Here is a 17394-nt window from a genome sequence, read left to right as displayed (position 1 = left end):
TTATTCTTAGCTATCTGTAAAAATTGGCAAAGCCTGTCTTCACACCCTTAGGGAAGATGCTGTGCCACATTGGGTAAAGTTGTCAGTAGGCATATCAAAAGAAGAGAGAGCTGGCAATCTGTGCTCTGTCATTCAGGGGCAAAGGTGCAAGTAAAAGCCAAGTGTAAATGCCCCTCAGCTGGTGAACAGATGCACAAAAAGTGGTACAGCCATACAGTGGAATACTACTCAGTAATAAAAAAGAGTGAGCCTAAAAGCCATTATGATCATTGAAAGAAAACAAGCCAAAAGACCACATATTGTACAATTTATTTGATATTAAGTAATCCAGAAAGGGCAAATCTACAGGGATTAAAACAACAGGAGTTGCCTGGGGCCTGGGATAGCAACAGGGGTTAGCTGTAAATGGGCTTTGGGATTTTATTGGAGTGGTGGGAATATTCTAAAACTTATTTTTTTCACTTAACATATTTTTGAAATCCAATTAAGTCTACACATATACTCTTTTTTAATTGTATTTTTTTCAATTACCATTTAGCCCCCCTCTCCCCCTGCCTCCAGCAGTCACCACGTGTACATACGCTCCTTCCACTGTTGTCTGAGGCTACAATGGACATCCTTGAAAAAGTATATACAGTCTTTGTGTACTTGAGCAAGTATGTCTATAGGATAAATTCTCAGAAGTAGAATTGCTAGGTCCAAGGATACACATATATGTATATATCCTTTGTATATCTGTAATGCAGCCCCCCAAATAATACTGACTTTTGCTCTCACCGATCATAAGTGAGCGCACATTGCTTCGCCTCCTTGAACACCAGGTACCTTCAGTCTCTTTCATCTTTGCTCGCTTTGTATACAAGGTGGGGCAAAAGTAGGTTTACAGTTGTCCACATGGAAAAATGATACAATAATCAGTAAATAATAACATGAGAATGAACTCTATCATGCACTCACAACTGTAAACCTACTTTTGCCCCAACCTGTATGGAAAATTATATCACATTATTATTTTAATGTAACTTTCTGTAACTATGACAGAGGTTGAATGCCTTTTCATGTGGTTATTTAATATGACCTCTTCATATTCTTTGAACATTATTCCGTTGAGCTAATGTCTTCTCATTAGCAGCAACATCAGAGTTTCTTTATAGAAAGAGTTTAAGCTAAGCAACCTCATTGGAAAGGTTAAAGACCTCGCCCTGAAACTGCAGTTGCACAGTACTTCACATAAGACTGAGAAAAAGTCCATTCCCCTTTTAAAGAATGGAGGATGGGTGTTGGAAATAGCCTTTCCATTGCCAGTTCCTCCTGGATTCCACCACAGCTTTATTTTTATAAAGGCTCTTTGTCTATTAAATAAATCAGTCCTTTTAATGTCATATTGGTTGCAAATGTTTTTTTCGGGTTCTTTTTCAATTCTGTTTATTGTAATTTTTATCTTTTAGAATTTTAATTTTTAAATATGAACTATATCATTTTTATGGCTTCTGGAATAACTGTCATATTTAGAAAATACTTTCATAGTAAAAGATTATAAAAATTTTACTACCAGAGGGGAGAGGGGAGGGAATTTCAGGGGAAAAGGGAAGGGTTTGCAGGAACAAGTATAAAGGACACATGGACAAAAACAAGGGGGGTTGGAAATGGGAGGGGGTGTGGAGGACTGGGGTGGGGTTGGGTGGGATGGGGTAAAAGGCAGAAAACTGTACTTGAACAACAATTAAAATAAATAAAATTAAAAAAATTTACCCACTTTTTTCTTGTACATTTATGGTGTCATATATTTATGTTTAAATTTCTGGTTCACCTGGAATATATTTTCAGCAGTAAAGACAGAGATCTGGCTTCTTATTAAAAATGGTTAGCTGGTTGTTCTGTATACTTCACAATTAAAAAAAAATGTTCCTTTTGAAATTCTAACAAGCTCCAAATAGAGGAATAAACACATTAGCTTTTTTTCATGGTGATTGTTTAGACTTGTTTCTGTTGCTTTACAATAGTTCAGTGAAGACAGTTTTCTTTCAATGTTATTCTGGTTCAGAATACACCTCAACACAAATTAATTGCTGTTACCATAAAGTGATATCACGGGAGAACAAAACGTAAAGTGCCTGCCTGCCTCCTTGCAGTGTGGCTCAGCCTGCAGTGTGAGCCGCACTTCATGGACACCGACACGAGACAATTATTTGAGAACAAGTTTCTGTTATTTTTAGTGCCACTTAGCAAACTTTCCCAAAGACTCTATTATCTAACTGGTAGGTGATTTCTTACTGCCCACTCTTTAAACATTAAAAAAAAAGTTTTTTGAAGTATACAATTTTTAAAGTCAGGGAATATGTTTTATTCAATATCATAATGATTCTAGTAATAATTTTTAAAGAAATAGATGCATGTCCGCTATAGAATATATATTTTATTTTCATTTTTATTTATTTATTTTTAGAGAGGTGAAGGGAGGGAGAAAGAGAAGTAAAGAAACATTAATCTGTGGTTGTGTCTCATAGCACCCCTCACTGGGGACCTGGCCCACAATCCAGGCATGTGTCCTGACTGGGAATTGAACCTGTGACCCTTTGGTTTGCAGTCCTGTGCTCAGTCCACTGAGCCACACCAGGCAGGGCAAGAATATGTGTTTTAAAAAGCATATTTGTAATCATTAAAATTTGGAATTTAGATTTTTTGGAAAGTGAAGTACACTTCAACCTGTGACTGGAGATATTCTCTTACAGACTTTTCCTTCTTTTATTAAAAAAGAAACCTAGATCATATCATGACCAAAGTTTATATACTGAGCTTATTATATCTCAAAATATATCAAGAGTCAGAAGATAGTATTGTACTTGGATACAAAAGAACCCAGCCAGAGAATGTTCTCACTTATTAAAAGGATCACAAGTAGGACAGAAGAGTGAAATCAGCCCTCCCCTGTGCTAAGTTTTGGGAGTTAACAACACAGGGCGTTAGCAGAGAAGGCTCTGCTTCTGTACCTCTGTCCTTGAGCCAGAGGGACTAGGACAATAGTGCACAGAAGTGGGAGGAATGAGGGAAGAGAGTATAAAAGGTCTGAGCCTTGATCACCTGCAGCTCTGAGCTTGGCATTAGATCTTCTCCACAGAATGAGGCTCCAAGACTTTACCCAATTCCTCTGGCCCTCTCCTGAACTGGAAAGATGGAGCGCATCCATTTTTAGATGCTTCAGCATCACTGCTGTTATAAGCCATGTCTAGCCCTAGGGAACGCATGACTTGGTAATCTCTTCTGGGGCTGGTGGCAGGATGTTGGGTTCTGGTTGGTGTCATTTTTTTTTTTTGGTTAGTGTCATTTTTATATCAATATTTCCCCTTCCATCCACACATACAGTAAATGGGACTTTTCTCTCTCTTTTTAAGTGCATGATTTTAATGAGTGCTTAATTCAGTTTGATCATGCGGGTGAATTTGGGAAACTACAACAAGCTATAATTATTTTTATTTATGTCAGCCCATAGAAGTCATTCTGAGCAAAAACAACCATAGCTGCAGTGAAATGTAGGTAGTAATTAAGGTGAAGATGTGGGCTTTTTGCTTAAATTATTAAGAGAGTTTCTTTGATTTTCCTTACCAATTTAGCACGGGGCTGGGAGAACAATGTGGGAGAACTCAGTTTCTTTAAAAAAAAAGCTTCTCAGGGATATAAAAAGTCATTCTCATTTCATACCAACAGTTGTTTGCCTGCTGACATATATTTGTTTATCTCTATATATAGATGTAAAATATTTTTTTCTTTATTTAAAAATATCTTTTCTTACCACCTCCTCTCCAGTAGGAAGGTGTTCCTCTACTGTTAATTATCACCCCCCACATTTTTCTTTTTAATGTGTTTTGTGGTTTTATTTTTGATCACAAAACTAATGTATACTTTCAATAACATATTCAAACAATACAGAAAAGTATAAAGTAAAATTTTAGATCCTTCTTTTCTCAATCCAGTTTTGCTCCTTAGAAGGAGTCACTGATAAGTAGCAGGGTATTCTTTCAGAAATCTTTCTATGTGTGTGAAAACATTTTAAACACAAGTTATTTTTTTCAGGACCCAGTTTGCATTATAGAGAAGTGACAGTATTGATTTTTGGGTGGATAATTTTTATTTTGAATTAATTCTAGACTTGCAAGAAAGCTGTAATTTGTAAAAAAAAACTTACTGTGCTTTTCACTCAGATTCTTCAATTATTAGCATTTCTCCACTTTTATGTTTTTTTCTGCCTGTATACATACATGTTTTTTTAACCAATTGAAAATAAGTTGCACTTATGATGACTCCTCTCCCCTAAATACTTCAGTGAGTATTTCCTAAGGACATTCTTCCTCATAACCATAGTATAAGTATCAAAATCAGGAAATTAACATTGGTAAACTACCCACTCTACTGCCTTTATTCTATTTCTCCCATTGTCCCACCATTATTACTGTAAAAATGTATCATCCTTTTTTTGAAAGGAATATATGAACAAATATGTGCCTTAAATTTTTTTTTACAATTGTTCAAATGAATGAGTTGGTTAACTAACCAGAGATGATTAAGTGCTTCTATCTTATCTCCATGTTTTTCTTTCCCCACCTGCCACAGACACATGCACACACCCCTCCATGGTCATACTTAGCATTTTCTGAATGTACCTCGCCTCATGCTTTTGTTTACATTCTTTTCCCAAAATGCCCTTCTCCTTCCCTTTTTCTGACTGGCAAAATCCCACTCTGCCTTCAAAGCCTCCTATTTGACACCTTTCCCAACCCAGCCCCGTCATGGGCTCTTAGTTTTGCTTTGATTGTATGCTCTCAGCTTTCTGTACAAGGCTGCTTTATGGTATTTCCCATTACACCATCACTGTTTAAATTTCTGATAGTTAACTATTTTAAACTTATGTAAATCAAGTATCCTGTAGCACCTAGTCCAGAACATAGAGCAGAAAGCATGGTCAATAAATGTTTGTTCAATACTGAATGGTTTATAAGTCTTTTATTCTCAAGTGTGGGTATCAAAAAAAATGAATGAAATATACTGATTGCCTTCTTATGAGTTGCATTCCTTTGTATTTGATCTAAGTGTGTCATATTGAAGCAAGGGAAGAAAAATGTTGTAGCTTAAGAATCCACCTGTACTGAAAACTGAAAAAACTGCTGAAAGAAAGACTTAAATAAGTGGAAAGACATTTCATTTTCATGAATTGGAAGAATTAACATTGTTAAGATGGCAATACTACCCAAAGCTATCTACATAGGTTTGACACAATCCCTATCAAAATTCTAACATTTTCTTTTGAAGAAATGGAAAAGTTGGTTTCAAATTCATACGGAATTTCAAGGGACCTGAATAGCTACAACAATTCTGAAGAACAGAACTGGAGTATTTACACTTCCTGATTTCAAAACTTATTGCAAAGCAACAGTAATCAAAACAGCATGGTACTGGCATAAGGATAGACCTATGGACCCATGGGATAGAATTGAGAGTCAGAACTAAACCCATTACTGGCCTATTGATTTTTTAATTGTAGTAAAATACATATCACATAGAATTTATCATCTTAACCATTTTTAAGCATACAGTTCAGTGACATTACATACATTCATGTGCAGTCATCACCACCATTGATCTTCAGAACTCTTCATGTTGCACATTTGAAACTCTGTATCCATTAAACAGTATTGTGCCCATTGACTTTTGACAAAGGCACCAAGTCTATCCAATGGGGAAAGAATAGTCTCTTCAACTATTGGTTCTGGAACAATTGGATTTCTACATGGGAAAGAATGAAGTTGGACCACCCTACCTCGCAACATTGATAAAAATTAACTAACTCAACATGCATCAACAACCAAATATAAAGCAAAACTCATACAACTGTTAGAAGAAAATGTGGAGGTAAACATTCATGACCTTGGACTTTGCAATTAATTCTTAATATGGTAAAAAAATTAGGTAAATTGGACTTCATTAAAATAAAAAACTTTTGTGCATCAAAATACATCAATAAAATTAATAGACAACTTACAGAATGTGAGAAAATACTTACAAATCATATATCTGATAAGGGTTTAATATGCAGAATATATGCAGAACTCCTATTAACTTAAAAAATAACAAAAACTCAATTTAAAATTGGTCAAAGGACTTGAATAGACCTTTCTCCAAAGAAGGTGTACAAGTGGCTGATAAGCACATGAAAAGATGTTAACAGCATTGGTCATTAAGGAAATGCAAATCAAAATTACAGTGAGGTACCACTTCACACCTACTGGGATAGCTATAACCTGAAAAATAAAAAATAAAAAGTATTGATGAGGATGTAAAAAAATTGTAACCATTATACATTGCTGGCAGGAATGTCAAATGGTGCAGTCTCTGCAGAAAATATTTGGGTGGTTCCTCAAAAAGTTAAACACAGAATTACCATGTGACCCAGCAATTTCACTCCTGGGTATATACATCAAAGAATTAAAAAGAGTGACCCAAACAGATACTTATATGCCAGTGTTTATTGCAGCATTATTCACTATGACCAAAAGACAGACAACCCAAGTGTCTATCAAAAGATGAATGGATAAATAAAATACACAAACACACACAATGGAATAATATTCAGCCATAAAAAAGAACAGAGTTCTTATACATGCTACACATGGATGAGCATGGAAACTATTATGCTAACTGAAAGAAACCAGATGCAAAAGAACAAATACTGCATGATCCCACTTATATGAAATATTTAGAATAGGCAAATATATAGATGCAGAAAGTACCATATTTTGCCTCGTGTAATGTGCACCTACATTTTTGTGAGTGTTATACACAGGATTATTATACCATTATTATACCCATGGTATGTAATCATTATTCCTGTGTATAATGCACATCCTTATTTTTCCCTGAAAAATTTTGGCAAAAAGTGTGCATTATACACATTATGGCAAAATAAGTTACTTTAGAAGTTACCAGGGCCTGGGGTAGGGGGGAATGGGAAATTATTGCTTAATGGTTACAGTTTCTGTTGGGAGTCATGAAAAAGAAAAAATCATAGTGGTGATGGTTTTACAATATAATTGATACTATTCATTTTTACACTTAAAAGTAGTTAAAATGGCATGTTTCATGTTATATATATTTTACACAGCAAAAATAACCTGTTCGAACCTATCTCAGAATCTGAGCCACATATGGTTATTAGAGGCTAGTGACTTTCCAGAAAGAGTGAGGGGAGAGACATAAATACATAAATTCAGAATCAAGGTGAGAACAGTGTCCTTTTCAAGTTTAGAATCTAAACCTCTGGTTTTTAATTTTAGTCTGCATCAGACTCCCTCCAATCCAGGTGATTTGTCTCTACCCATAAAGACACTAATTCATTAAGTCTGGGGTTGGCTGGAACATCGATATTTTTAACAAGCTGCCCCCAGGTGAGCATGAGACAGGAACCGTGAGGAGGATTTAGCTCCTGCTCTGGCCTGCAGAGCCCCTGACTGAAAGAGTCCCTGGCATCTTTGCCCTTTAAATGCCAAGGTTATATTCCTGCTCTCTGTCTCTCTGACTCACAGTGAGAGCTCTTGACGTCCCTCAGCACCCCAAGCCTGGGGACCAAGGGGGGGGGAGGGGTGTCAGTCTTCTGCTGACTCGGCAGCAGGTCACAGTGACTCAGCACCAGGTTGCAGCTGTTTCTCCTCATCTGATCTTGTCTCCCAGCTCCAACCTTGCTCCCGTTTTCTATCCCAGTTTTGATAATTGGGTTTTTGTTTTGTCACCAAGCACCTGTCCTGTTCTCACCATTGTCCTCAGGGGAGGCTGCTCCTGAATTTTGCTCTCAGGACAAAGGCTTTCTGTCTTGGCTCAGTTTTGTTTGTTTTTACTGGAAGCAATCATCTTGGATAGCACTTTGTAAACCCCACTCTATTCCCCAGCCCCTCCTCATTCCCAATCCCTCCTCCAAGGCACACATTCAATACTTCCTGTTTAAATCCCCTTGCTTTTCCAACTTGGTCTCCAGGTGTTCGGTGCCTTCCTTAGGTCCCCACTTCTGACTCAGTTTACCTTTCCATGAATATTCTGTCTTGCAGGTCTATCCCAGTGAGAGACAGGACAGTGGTGGAGGCGTGTCTCCAAACACAGGGGCACCCAGCCCTTAATTCTCCAGGACCTGCCTTCTCTTGGACTCCCAGGTCCTGGGATCTGCCAGATGCCTGTCAGAATACCCTGTCCTGTTTCCTCCCCTGCTTCCTGCTGCCCATGGAGGGGAAGGGAAAAGGAAATAAGTTATGGGCCTCTTCAACGTTTTGGGTGCTGTGCTAGGTACTTTGCAGATGTCATATAATGTAATAGATTATTTTAACTTTTGGGGGCAGGGTAAGAATGTGACAGAGAGGTAAGGTAATTTGTCCAAGGTAATTTGTCCACTGGCAGGTGGCAAGACTAAGTGTGAACTGAACTTGCTCTAAAGCTTCTGCCGTTCGACTTCATCACACAGGTCTGGGACTGTCTCCCGGGTGCAAGCAGGAGTGACATGACAGGCTCCGGGTCTCCACTGCTCCTTTTCTCCCTCAGTTCACGCTCCCATGCGAAGCAGTGTGGGAGGACACCCGGCACTCTCGCTGAGCGTTTGCCGTGTGTTTTGGTGCTGGCGTGAAGGAACTTTCCCCAGGCTCTTTACCTTCTTGTTTGTTTACTCTGGATGAAAAAGTTAAAAGCCTGTGTTTTAGGTTGCATATTCAGGGCAACTAAACTGCTAACAACACTGAAGGACTTTTAAAGCTGGAGAGTAAATTGTGATGGCCTGTAATCCATAACATTGGCCAGCAATACTTTCTATATCTTCAGCATATTAGACCTGCTTCGATCTCATTGTCAACAGAAACCCGCTTCATGTACATGTGGAACGAGGAAGGAACCCCTATAGTTGAATTTCTCACTGGTCCTATTTATGGGGAACTACTGGCTCACAGCACAGCTGAACTTTTTGAATTTTTCTATGGAGCAAGGAGCCTGTGTAGGATTCTGATGGTCCTATTACTTCTTCATACTTGTCTGGTTCTATACAAAATTTTTCTCTGGTTGCTTTATGGAGAGAGCAAATGCAGTTTCCATCCCATTGAATTTAAAGGCCTACCCATAGGTGTACCTTACTGTAAGGAGGCAAATTTCAGTTCCAAATAGAGTTCAACCAATTCTATTATTAAAACTAAAGTTATTTTAGACACCCAAGCACTAAACCTTGGAATGATCTTTCACTTCTTTGTTTTGTTGCTCAAGTCCAGTCAGGCACCATATTGAGCCGCCCCTCCCCTCCAACCACTACCTTGAAACCTCCCCTGTTGCCTTGTCGTGAAGACCAGATTCTTTGGCTTGGCATTCAAGGTAGCCACAACACCATCTTTCCTTACCTCTTTAGCCTTCCCACGACTCCCCTGTGCAAATAATGGTACCAGAACGTGCATGTTCCCACTCCAATGCCTGGCTCATTCCATCCCCCCAACCTGAATGCCCCCACCCTCGTAACCCCAAGTCTTGATTTTCCCGTCATGCCAGCGCAAGCCCCACTTTCTCTGTGGAAAATTTCCCAGTCACTCTAGCACACACTTCTCTCTGCTTTCCCTCTTTCTTCTTTGTCACATACATCATGCACATACTCTACTTAGCACCGTGATCCTGACACCTAGAATGTATAGAGGAGAGCAGGGCGAAGACGGGCTCTGGTAGCCAGACTTGCTACCCAGCTCTGCCGCTTGCTTGCTGTGTGCCCTTTGACAACATACTCAACCTCTCTGAGCCTCAGTTTTCTCATCTGTAATAAGAGTAATGATGGTTAAGAGTAATGATGGTACCTTACAGGATTATTATGTATCAAGTTATCATGCAGAGATTCCATTTTCCTCACCTAATGTTTGCTTTTTGAAGGTACGTATTAGCTACTAACGCCACTCATTTGAATGACCAAAAACTGAGCCAGGAGGGTTCCAGTTCTGGTACAAGGATATATTATGGAGGAATACCGAGGCAAGCACCATCTTGCAGATGTAAGTTGTGGGGTAGCACAGATGGACAAAACAGACAGAAACAGAACAGACAATACTTGGCCCTAGAATAGAAATGGGAAGTGGTGGGGGACGGTCGGATATCAGCAATCGTCCTGGAGGAAAGGGACTCTCAGAGCCTTACAGAGAAGAAATGAAAGGATTTTGGCCAGTAGATTTGAGGCCCAGTTTATTTCTTTTGGAAAGGGAGGGCCTGCAGCCACCTGGAGGGCCCTGTGATTCTAGAGTGCTAGAGAAACCCGCTCAGGGCGTAGGAAGTGACCGGCTGCTTGTGACTGGCTTGAGGTTCAAGGGAGCAAAGGAGAAGAGATTACAGTTTTCCTGATCTTGGAAAGAAGACAAAATTTCCATCTGGTAATTCAGACTGTGAATTTGACTGGTGTGTTGCCTGGGCCAAATCACTTAGAATGCTGTGCTGTGCAGAGGAATCAGTGATAGTGTATGTGCTGCTTGTGGTGTGTGTGTGTGTGTGTGTGTGTGTGTGTGTGTGTGTGACTGGATTGAAGGAGGGGCTTGCATATGACAGGCTATGTGTATGTGGGGGGCATTCAGGCTGAGGAATGGTACAAGCTTGTCAGGGGATGCTACAGGCTGTGGAAATGAGTCAAGCTGGAGAGAGAAACCCTGGGGAGAGTCAGGCTGGGAGATACAGAAGGAAGGGGATACAGACTGGGGACATGCAGGCTGGGTGGGGTTGTGTTAGTTTTCTATCGCTACATAACAAATTATCACAAATTTAGTGGCTTAAACAACACTCACTGATTCATTCACAGTTCTGCAGTTCAGAAGTCCAGGCATGGTGTGTCTGTGTTCTCCATTCAGGGTACCACATGGCTAAAATCAAGGTGTCAGTTGCTCTGTGTTCCGTTTTGGAGCTCAGAGTCCCCCTGCAAGCTCGCATGGTTTTTGGAAGAGCCCATTTTCTTGCTGGCTGTTGGCAGAGGCCACTCAGCAAATAGAGGTCACCTGTAGTTCCCTGCCATGTAGTCCCTTCCAGATACCCTCTCACACTTCACATCTCCCAAACTTCTCTGGGTCCAGCCCCTAAACCTAGATTTAAAGGGCCCCTGTCAGTAGATCAGGTCTACCCAGATAATTCCTCTGTTTTAAAGTCAATTAATTTGGGACCTTAATTACATTTGCAAAATCCCTTCACAGCAGCACCTAGATTAGAGCTTGATTGAATAACTGGGAGATAGTGTGTACCCTATTAGGGGCCAGGAATCTTTGGGGCTGTCTTAGAATTCTTCCAATCCCAACCTGCACCTCCTCAAAGTTGCTTTTTTTAAAAAAAATATTTTATTGATTATATTATTACAATTGTCTCAATTTTCCCCCCTCTTCCCACTTCCACCCCAGCACTCCCTACTCCCTCAGGCAATCCCCACACCATTGACATGGCCATGGGTCATATATGTAAGTTCTTTGGCTACTCCATTTCCTGTACTGTACTTCACATCCCCATGGCTATTCTGTGACTACCTATTTGTACTTCTTAATCCCCTCACCTTTTCTTTACCTATTCCCCTACAACCTCTCCCACCTGGCAACCATCAAAATGTTCTTTGTATCCATGATTCTATCTTTGTTCTTTTGTTCGCTTAGTTTGTTTTTTAGATTCAGTTGTTGATAGATCTGTATTTTTTTGCCATTGTATTGTTCATACATTTGATCTTCCTTTTCTTAAATAAGTCCCTTTAACATTTCATATAATAAATGTTTGGTGATGATGAACTCTTTTAGTTTTTTTCTTGTGTAGGAACTTCTTTATCTGCACTTCAATTCTAAATGATATCTTTGCAGGGTAGAACATTATTGATTGTAGACCCCTGCTTTTCATGACTTTGAATATTTCTGGCCAATCCCATCTAGCATACAAAGTTTCTTTTGAGAAATCAGCTGACAATCTTTTGGAAACTCCCCTGTAGGTAACTAACTGTTTTTCTCTTGCTGCTTCTAAGATTCTCTCTTTATCTTTAACCTTTGACTTTTTAATTATGATGTGTCATGGAGTGGGCCTCTTTGCATTCATCTTGTTTGGGACTCTCTGTGCTTCCTGGACTTGTATGCTTATTTCCTTCACCAAATTAAGGAAGTTTTCTTTCATTATTTTTTCAGATAGATTTCCAGTTTCTTGCTCTTCCTCTTCTCCTTCTGGCACCCCTATGATGCAAAGGTTGGATCACTTGAAGTAGTCTTAGAGGCTGCTTATTCTATCCTCATTTTTTTTTATTCTATTTTCTTCTTGTTCCTCGGATTGGTTGTTTTTTGCTTCCTTATGTTCCAAATCATTGATTTGATTCTCACTTCACCCACTCTACTGTTGCTGCCCTGCAAATTGTTCTTTATTTCATTTAGTGTATCTTTTGTTTCTGACTGGTTTTATGCTGTTGAGGTCCTCACTAAGTTCTTTGAGCATCCTTATAACCAGGTTTTGAACTCTGCATCTGGTAGATTGCTTATCTCCATTTTGTTTAGTTCTTTTTCTGGAGTTTTGATCTGTTCTTTCATTTGGGCCACGTTTCCTTGTCCCCTAATTTTGGCAGCTTCCCTGTGTGTGTTTCTATGTATTAGGTAGAGCTGCTTTGACTCCTTGTCTTGGTAGTGTGGCCTAACATAGCAGGCATCCTGTAGGGTCAAGCCTCCCCTATTACCCAAGCTCAGTACTTGAGGTGCGCCTTTTGTGTGGGCCAAGTACACCCTCCTCTTGTCATTGAGACTTGATTGCTGTTGGCAGGTCAATTGGAGGGATTTACCTAGGTCAGTCAGTTGCAAAGACTGCCTGTGACCACAAACTGCCAACCTCTGCCCTCTGTAGAGGATCAGGTATGCAGGGGCAGGATAGTGGTGCTCTGATGTGGTCTGTATTTCCACTGGGTGCACAGGCACTAGAGTTTCCTGTGTGGTGCATGCCAAGGTCAGTCCATACCTGTGTTCTGCCTGGAGCCAACCTGCATGACCTATCAAGCAATCTGAGATGGCTGCCACTTGTGCAGGGCCTGGAGATTCCCAGGCAAAGCCAAGCTGTGAATCTAGGCTGGCTGCTGCTAGTGCTGGGCCTGGGGCCACTTAGCAATAGGTACTGGGGCTCGGGGCTTACTGAGGCCGACTGTTGCTTGTTTGATAAGATTTAAGAAGTTGTGAGGCATGAGCCAAGATCAGACATTCATATGGAAAAGTCACAGTTAACAGTTTGGGTGGGCCCATAAGTTGGGTGGAACAGAGTCTCAGGGGATCCTCAAGTTGGGGCAAACAGTGTTAGTGAGGTTGATGGAGTCTCAGATACAGCCCCTGCCTGCCAACTCTGTAGCTCTGTAGGTGGAGCACTCAGAAAAGGGACAATGACCTCTGCCCACCTTTCTGTTTGGGCAAAAGCTGTCCCTCAGCTCTCACCTTGATGCCAGAAACTTCAGTTCCTCCCCCTATGACACTGGCGCCTTTCAAGCTGCTACCCTGGTGCTGGAGCTCAGAGGGAGTGAGTCTGAGAAAGTCTATGTGTGGGTTCTTTAACAGAAACTGTATGGGACTCCAGACAGTTTCCACTGACTCTTCCACTGACTCAATCCCCTCTGGTTTTTGCAGCCATAAATTGTGAGGACTTATCTTCCTGGCACTAGAACCTTGGGCAGGGGGGCCAGGTGTGAGGTGGGACTCCTCACTCCCAAGATATCCCTTCTGGATTTTTATCCAATGCATATGCATGTGGCACCAGCCTGTTCTGAATCTCTACCACTCCTGTCAGTCTGGATGGATGCAGTTTCTTCAATCTGTTGTTGTTGGACTTCCAATCAACTTGATTTTTTCTTACTTCATTTCTGACAGTTCTGAGTGATGGTTGTTCTACATTTTAGTTGTCTTGATGTGGTTGTGCAAGGAGGTGATCCATGTTTGCCTGTGCCACCATCTTTTCTCAAAGTTTCTATCCTATGGTTGCTCCTAACGAACTCTAGGGATGAGAAAGCAGGAATCTGTCTTCCATCTCTTAGCTCAAGTGCCTTGTCTCTTGTTTTCCCAGTCAGAAGTCCACCTCCTGGGCCTTCCAGGAGGAAGAAATGGAGAAAGAAGAGGATGGAGGTAAGCATTTTTGCTTTTGTTTCTTGCTCTGTGATGGGGCAAATGTTTCTAACTTGTAATATTTTTGTTTCTTCCATGTCTTTAACATCTGCTGAAGATATTCTTCATATCTGCCACATTTCCTCTGTTTGAGGAGAGGGAGAAAGAGAGAGAGAGGAAAGGAGAGGAAGTCAAATGCTTATATTTGTACCTTGAGCAAACGAATGGGCCTATAAAACTGCTCATGAATGAATAAGGCATTGCACCACGTGGGATTTGGTTATAGTCCTTGAGGTTGTTTTAAACACAGCAGCACACTGGAGTTCAAGACTCTAAAACCTAAAAGGATTAAACCAAAGGTCTCAGGCTCTCATCTTTGAAACGAGGAGCAGTGTATATACTGGAGAAGACATTACATTTCAAAACAGCAGCAGAGAACCGAGGAAGCAAGTAGAAGTATAAAAAAAGAAAACAAGAGAAATAGAATTTACAGAAGAAATAGCGTCTAACAGGAAAAAATTTTGATTTTTTGATGAGCCAAGTAGAATATGACCTGAGTGAAAAGTGCTCATCCACATAAGATGCCCGCCGAGAACAATGTCCTCGGTGAACAGCAGGCGAGGGGACGTGCCTTAAAGCGCCTTTTACAAACAGAAATGGAAGGGAAACAAAACATGTCACTATGCCTGAAAACCACTTATAAGAAACTCTTAAAAGCAAAAAGAGAAAAGAAAGAATATCACGTGACCACCCCATCTATCTGTACTGGAAATCTTTTGGAGACAAATTTATTTCTTTTGTGGTGATGCTGCATGCTTTAGACCAGTGCAAAAGTAAGTAATTTTCTCTGTATGAGACATATTTTCAATCATTCGGATTCTGAAGGAATTTTTTTTCCCTCTGGCTATTTTTGTAAACAAGTTATGGAGGAATTGCTTTGAGCAGATTCTGCAAAATGCATCTTTTATGTCTACTCTATGTTGTAGGTCTTAACAAAAATAAATAAAAGAAAATGCACTGCTGTGGCTATTTCAAAGGGTTTGGACCTGCAAGAAATATAGAGTTCTGGATTCTGTTTGAAACAGTCCCCCTCCTTTTTCTAAAATCTTACACCCAAGGTGTCTCTTATTCATGTCTAACTCCTCTTTAAATGAATATGAACTTTACAATTACAAAAGCTATAGACTTGTGGTTAGAAGGACACTTGAAATGTCAATATCAAGTGGCCCAGTTCTCTGGTTTCAGACAAGATATATGATGCATGGATTAACCCCTCCTCATAGAATGTAAAAAATAATTAAATCCTGAGTTTCAGAGAAATTTATAATGGAATGTAGTTTCTTAATTTGTGTGAGATTCATATATCTTGTTCTGAAGCTGGTCAAACTTTCTTTGTGTGTTAGTAATATTCACTTTGTGCTTTGTAGATGCAAAATGATGAGCATTACTGTGTTTATTTTGGTAATAAGCTTATGGCCATAATTAAATAGTCAACAAATACTTTTTGAACAGCTGCTATGGCAAGGCACTGCCGTAGGTGTTGTGGGAGACATGAGACTATATAAAACACACTGTTTTGATTCAGACAACTTACAATTTTTGTGAGGAAGGTGGTTACATAACACACGTCCTGACTATATTAAGACATGGACTTTCTACGTAGGCTTCATTAGATATTCCCTTTCTGTAGTAGTACCATGAAAAAAGATGGTGAAAATTGGTACCATTTTTATATCACTGAAGAAGCATTTAGGAAAATTTTATATTATGTATTATCAGTAATGTCTATGTGTATATAACCTTTTCTCTTTGCTGTATTCAAGATCTATAAGAAAAGTTGCATTCCATTATATACCTTCATCTACACCAGTATTTTCCACAACACAAAAACACTTGTTGATTGATTAACCATGGAGGTAAACTCAACGTCAAAATAAATGCATAGCCCACATGACATGTTGGATGGCTCATTGCTTGATGACTGAATTACAACCTCAGTTCTGCTGTCAGGCCCAAGACAGTTTGGCCAGGAGAGTTAGTCATGGTGCATAGGAACAGGGAAGGAAAGTCCTTTTTTTGCACTGGTGTCCATGCCATATCTAAACCTTGGTAAACAGATGTTCAGATTGTTGGTATTATTCTGGTTATGAGCTCCAAGTACATGTTCATTACACGGCATTGATATTCCATTGATAATATCCTGTTCTCTGCTTTTGCTGTCAATGTGCTGCAGATTGAACATGCACTGTATATTCTGAATGTGATGTTAAGGCTTGAATCCAGTTTTTAAAAATATTTGTTGGAGGGTAGATAATAAACAATAATGCAGTTAGCCAGAGTAAATAGATTTGGTAGTTTCCCCACATTTATAACTATCCCCATTGTTTCCTTGTTGAGTGAGAAAATGGTGTTTCATCAGAAAACCCAAGCCAGCCAGAACAAAATTTATCCTTTTTTAGAAACCTAGAACAAAAGAGATCATATAATGTCTCTCACTAATCTATTCCAGTCTCTCAGAACTCTAACAGGAGTACATCTTCAGGCCTGAGCTTTGCTATTCCTTGGTAAAGTCATTTGCTTTAATTCTACCCTCAGTAGAGGCAGAGAAGAGTAAATATGCATGCTCTTATGTTAATAATAAATACCTCATGTCCATTATTTAAGATAAGGAATCTATTAAAGTCATCAACTTATTTAGCATTAGGCATGCAAAAAAAGAGACAGGATGGAGAAAAGACTCTTGTCTGACATAGTAAAAGGTGATTTATATCTTTTCTAGAGTTATAGATGCCATTTTGAATATATTCATGATGACCAACTCATTTAGGATTAAAGAGTATATTCCAGAGGAGACATTAAAACTTTAATGTTCAAATCTCTTTCAAAGAATTTTTATAGGCAATTTCACAAGGACATTATTCATGGCTGCAGGAGGAAAAAGAAAAAGACAAGATTTCTTTTTTTTATAAATGTTTTCACCCTTGGCTTCATCTAAAAAGTTTCTTTTTACATGGATGTACTGTTTAGAAGTCTTGTTTCTGTACCTGCATGAGTAGCTCTTTCCTCTCTTATCTCCCTTTTTCAAGGCAACAGGCACGAAAACATTTGTTAGAACTGAGTAGGAAAGTTCAGGGCCTAAAGAAAGCTAGCACTTACTAAACGAATATGGAAAATAACAGATTTTAAAAAGAAGGGAATGTAAAACATAATATTCTGCTTCTACAACAATTACAGATTTCTTGAGGTAAAGCAAAGAAGCAAGAGAATTCTTCTGGGTGTT

This window comes from Phyllostomus discolor, chromosome 1 (genome assembly GCF_004126475.2).
Source record: "Phyllostomus discolor isolate MPI-MPIP mPhyDis1 chromosome 1, mPhyDis1.pri.v3, whole genome shotgun sequence".
NCBI lineage: Eukaryota > Metazoa > Chordata > Mammalia > Chiroptera > Phyllostomidae > Phyllostomus > Phyllostomus discolor.
Note: the sequence above shows the minus strand (reverse complement) of the source record.